Raw genomic sequence first — 6,076 nt, 5'->3', positions numbered from 1 at the left:
TTAATGAGACATAAGTCTGAAACATTTGAAAAGTTCAAAGAATTTCAGAGTGAAGTTGAAAATCATCGTAACAAGAAAATAAAGTATCTACGATCTGATCGTGGAGGAGAATATTTGAGTTATGAGTTTGGTGTACATTTGAAACAATGCGGAATAGTTTCGCAACTCACGCCGCCCAGAACACCACAGCGTAATGGTGTATCCGAGCGTCGTAATCGTACTTTACTAGATATGGTGCGATCTATGATGTCTCTTACTGATTTACCGCTATCGTTTTGGGGTTATGCTTTAGAGACGGCCGCATTCACGTTAAATAGGGCACCATCAAAATCCATTGAGACGATGCCTTATGAACTATGGTTTGGCAAGAAACCAAAGTTGTCGTTTCTGAAAGTTTGGGGCTGCGATGCTTATGTGAAAAAGCTTCAACCTGATAAGCTCGAACCCAAATCGGAGAAATGTGTCTTCATAGGATATCCAAAGGAAACTATTGGATACACCTTCTATCACAGATCCGAAGGCAAGACGTTTGTTGCTAAATTCGGAAACTTTCTGGAGAAGGAGTTTCTCTCGAAAGATGTGAGTGGGAGGAAAGTAGAACTTGATGAGGTAACTGTACCTGCTACCTTATTGGAAAGTAGTACATCACAGAAAACTGTTTCTGCGACACCTACTCCAATAAGTGAGGAAGCTAATGATAATGATCATGAAACTTCAGGACAAGATACTACTGAACCTCGTAGATCAACCAGAGTGAGATCCGCACCAGAGTGGTACGGAAATCCTGTTCTGGAAATCATGCTGCTAGATCATGATGAACCTACGAACTATGAAGAAGCGATGGTGAGCCCAGATTCCGCAAAATGGCTTGAAGCCATGAAATCTGAGATGGGATCCATGTATGAGAACAAAGTGTGGACTTTGGTTGACTTGCCCGATGATCGGCAAGCAATTGAGAATAAATGGATTTTCAAGAAGAAGACTGACGCTGATGGTAATATTACTGTTTACAAAGCTCGACTTGTCGCAAAAGGTTTTCGACAAGTTCAAGGGGTTGACTACGATGAGACCTTCTCACCCGTAGCGATGCTTAAGTCTGTCCGAATCATGTTAGCAATTGCCGCATTTTATGATTATGAAATTTGGCAAATGGATGTCAAAATTGCATTCCTGAATGGATTTCTGGAAGAAGAGTTGTCTATGATGCAACCGGAAGGTTTTGTCGATCCAAAGGGAGCTAACAAAGTGTGCAAGCTCCAGCGATCCATTTATGGACTGGTGCAAGCCTCTTGGAGTTGGAATAAACGCTTTGATAGTGTGATCAAAGCATTTGGTTTTATACAGACTTTCGGAGAAGCCTGTATTTACAAGAAAGTGAGTGGGAGCTCTGTAGCATTTCTGATATTATATGTGGATGACATATTACTGATTGGAAATGATATATAATTTCTGGATAGCATAAAGGGGTACTTGAATAAGAGTTTTTCAATGAAAGACCTCGGTGAAGCTGCTTACATATTAGGCATAAAGATCTATAGAGATAGATCAAGACGCTTAATTGGCCTTTCACAAAGCACATACCTTGACAAGATTTTGAAGAAGTTCAAAATGGATCAAGTAAAGAAAGGGTTCTTGCCTGTGTTACAAGGTGTGAAGTTGAGTCAGACTCAATGCCCGACCACTGCAGAAGATAGAGAGAAAATGAAAGATGTTCCCTATGCTTCAGCCATAGGCTCTATCATGTATGCAATGCTGTGTACCAGACCTGATGTGTGCCTTGCTATAAGTTTAGCAGGGAGGTACCAAAGTAGTCCTGGAGTGGATCACTGGACAGCGGTCAAGAACATCCTGAAATACCTGAAAAGGACTAAGGATATGTTTCTCGTATATGGAGGTGACAAAGAGCTCATTGTAAACGATTACGTTGATGCAAGCTTTGACACTGATCCGGACGATTCTAAATCGCAAACCGGATACGTGTTTACATTAAACGGTGGAGCTGTCAGTTGGTGCAGTTCTAAACAAAGCGTCGTGGCGGGATCTACATGTGAAGCGGAGTACATAGCTGCTTCGGAAGCAGCAAACGAAGGAGTCTGGATGAAGGAGTTCATATCCGATCTAGGTGTCATACCTAGTGCATCGGGTCCAATGAAAATATTTTGTGACAATACTGGTGCAATTGCCTTGGCAAAGGGATCCAGATTTCACAAGAGAACCAAGCACATCAAGAGACGCTTCAATTCCATCCGGGATCTAGTCCAGGTGGGAGACATAGAGATTTGCAAGATACATACGGAGCCTCTTCCACGAGCAAAACATGATCAGCACCAAAGCTCCATGGGTGTTAGAATCATTACTGTGTAATCTAGATTATTGACTCTAGTGCAAGTGGGAGACTGAAGGAAATATACCCTAGAGGCAATAATAAAGTTATTTATTTCCTTATATCATGATAAAAGTTTATTATTCATGCTAGAATTGTATTAACCGGAAACATAATACATGTGTGAATACATAGACAAACAGAGTGTCACTAGTATGCCTCTACTTGACTAGCTCATTAATCAAAGATGGTTATGTTTCCTAACCATGGACAAAGAGTTGTCATTTGATTAAACGGGATCACATCATTAGTTGAATGATCTGATTGACATGACCCATTCCATTAGCTTAGCACCCGATCGTTTAGTATGTTGCTATTGCTTTATTCATGACTTATACATGTTCCTATGACTATGAGATTATGTAACTCCCGTGTGCCGGAGGAACACTTTGTGTGCTACCAAACGTCACAACGTAACTGGGTGATTATAAAGGTGCTCTACAGGTGTCTCCAAAGGTACATGGTGGGTTGACGTATTTCGAGATTAGGATTTGTCACTCCAATCGTCGGAGAGGTATCTCTAGGCCCTCTCGGTAATGCACATCACTTAAGCCTTGCAAGCGATGCAACTAATGAGTTAGTTGCGAGATGATGTATTACGGAACGAATAAAGAGACTTACCGGGAGCAAGATTGAATTAGGTATTGGATACCGACGATCGAATCTCGGGCAAGTAACATACCGATGACAAAGGGAACAACGTATGTTGTTATGCGGTCTGACCGATAAAGATCTTCGTAGAATATGTAGGAGCCAATATGGGCATCCAGATCCCGCTATTGGTTATTGACCGGAGACATGTCTCGGTCATGTCTACATTGTTCTCGAACCCGTAGGGTCCGCACGCTTAAGGTTTCGATGACAGTTATATTATGAGTTTATACGTTTTGATGTACCGAAGGTTGTTCGGAGTCCCGGATGTGATCACGGACATGACGAGGAGTCTCGAAATGGTCGAGACATAAAGATTGATATATTGGAAGCCTATGTTTGGATATCGGAAGTGTTCCGGGTGAAATCGGGATTTTACCGGAGTACCGGGTGGTTCCTTAACCCCCCGGGAGCTATATGGGCCTTAGTGGGCCTTAGTGGAAAAGAGAAGAGGTGGCCTGAGATGGGCCGCGCGCCCCTCCCCTCCCTTGGTCCGAATAGGACAAGGAGAGGGGGCCGGCCCCCCTTTCTCTTTTCCCCCCTCCGCGAATCCTATTCCAAATAGGATTGGGGGGGGGATCCTACTCCCGGAGGGAGTAGGACTCCTCTAGGCGCGCCACCTCTAGGCCGGCCGCACTCCCCCTTGAGCCTTTATATACGGGGGCAGGGGCACCCCAGAGGAACACAAGTTGATCCACGTGATCATATTCTTAGCCGCGTGCGGCGCCCCCTGCCACCATAGTCCTCGATAATATTGTAGCGGTGCTTAGGCGAAGCCCTGCGACAGTAGTACATCAAGATCGTCACCACGCCGTCGTGCTGACGGAACTCTTCCCCGACACTTTGCTGGATCGGAGTCCGGGGATCGTCATCGAGCTGAACGTGTGCTAAAACTCGGAGGTGCCGTAGTTTCGGTGCTTGATCGGTCGGGCCGTGAAGACGTACGACTACATCAACCAAACGCTTCCGTTGTCGATCTACAAGGGTACGTAGATCACACTCTCCCCTCTCGTTGCTATGCATCACCATGATCTTGCGTGTGCGTAGGAATTTTTTTGAAATTACTACGTTCCCCAACAAACTTGAGGGTTGGTTTTAGTTGTACGGACTGCTCATCCGGTGTGCCCTGAGAACAAGATATGTGCAGATCCTATCGGGATTTGTCGGCACATTCGGGTGGCTTTGCTGGTCTTGTTTTACCATTGTTGAAATGTCTTGTAACCGGCATTCCGAGTCTGATCGGGTCTTCCTGGAATGGGCTAAGTTGGGACACCCCTGCATGGTTTTGAACTTTCGAAAGCCGTGCCCGCGGTTATGGGTAGATGGGAATTTGTTAATATCCGGTTGTAAAAAATCTGACACTTAACTTAATTAAAATGCATCAACCGTGTGTGTAGCCGTGATGGTCTCTTTTCGGCGGAGTCCGGGAAGAGAACACGGTTCTTGTGTCATGCTTGAACGTAAGTAGTTTCAGGATCACTTCTTGATCACTTCTAGTTCACGACCGTGCTTTGCTTCTCTTCTCGCTCTCATTTGCGTAAGTTAGCCACCATATATGCTAGTGCTTGCTGCAGCTCCACCTCACTACCCCTTTTCCTATCCTTTAAGCTTAAATAGTTTTGATCGCGAGGGTGTGAGATTGCTGAGTCCTCGTGGCTCACAGTTACTTCCAAACAGTTTCAGGTGCCGGTGATACCAGTGCAGGTGACGCAACCCAGCTTGAGTGGGAGCTCGATGAAGATTGTGTTCATTGTGTTGTTTCGTTTTCCAGTTGATCAGTAGTGGAGCCCAGTCGGGGCGATCGGGATCTAAGCATTAGGGGTGGTCTTCTTTTATTTTGGTTTCGTCGTCGGACCTTGATTGCATTCTGGATGATGTAATGCTATATTTATGTATTGTGTGAAGTGGCGATTGTAAGTCAACTCTTTATCTCTTTCTTATTCAATACATGGGATGTGTAAAGATTATCCCTCTTGCGACATGCCTACTATACGATTAGCCTCTAAGTCGTGCTCCGACACGTGGGAGATATAGCCGCATCATGGGTGTTACAGGCTTATTAATAGCCCCCTTGTGTACTAGAGTGTTCTCAAAATTATAAGTAGAGTATATTGTTTTGTACTCTATTACAACCAAGGAACACAAAATAAATTATGTTATGCAAAGTGAGGTATCGAGCAATTTAAGATAAGAAGTATCCAATAGGTTTGTTTCATATTATCACTTTTTTTAGAAAAGGAGGATTACTTTCATCCTCTACATCATTATGATGCACAAAACCATATATTATTAAAGTTAAATACCGACCATCAGTACCGAAGTACACAAATAACAAATAAAAAGCCACAACCGAGGAAAATATCACCTTTTTTAATGGGCAACACACTACTACAAACTACAAGAGTGCAAAAGGGAAATCAAATAGTCCTAATAAAATTGGAGGTGGCATGATTAAAATATTGGTTTCTAACTATAACTATAGACACTGAGTGCTAAATAAGAATACAATTATATATGTAGTTTTCTTTAAAAAAACTGAAGCTTATTTCTTGGTTAAAGATAAATCTCGCAAAATGCCTGCGTCTTTATACATTTGGACAACCTAAACCAAAGGATATATATGACAAAATTAATTTAAATGTTCATACATTTTTATTGTAGTTTGTTTTTCTTAGCCAACTTAGCATATATGTGTTGATTTTATTATAATTTTCAGAGATGATTTGATTTATAGTAAATAATTTTAAGTCTTATAGTTTATAATCAAACTCACATGAAAGAATGTTGCTAAGGTAGTGCTCATGACTGCAAATGTGCAGATAAACAATTATTGGTAATGCTATCTGGCTGAATGTTCGCTGGAAGGCGGATAGCTAGCAAACCAACGCATATTGCTGGCAGTTTTACTTGCGACCCGAGATCAAATGAGGGCAGTTTCTACACGCCAGAAACTATCAGTCTGTGAAGAATCTGCCAGTAAAAACGTTCGCAAATGTCACCTCTCACGACGAACGTTCACCAGCTATTGGGATCTAGAATTAT

This window comes from Triticum urartu, chromosome 6A (assembly GCF_056163025.1).
Source record: "Triticum urartu cultivar PI428250 chromosome 6A, HENAU_Tu73, whole genome shotgun sequence".
NCBI lineage: Eukaryota > Viridiplantae > Streptophyta > Magnoliopsida > Poales > Poaceae > Triticum > Triticum urartu.
The sequence above is the reverse complement of the archived record's forward strand: the minus strand, read 5'-3'. Positions refer to the sequence as shown.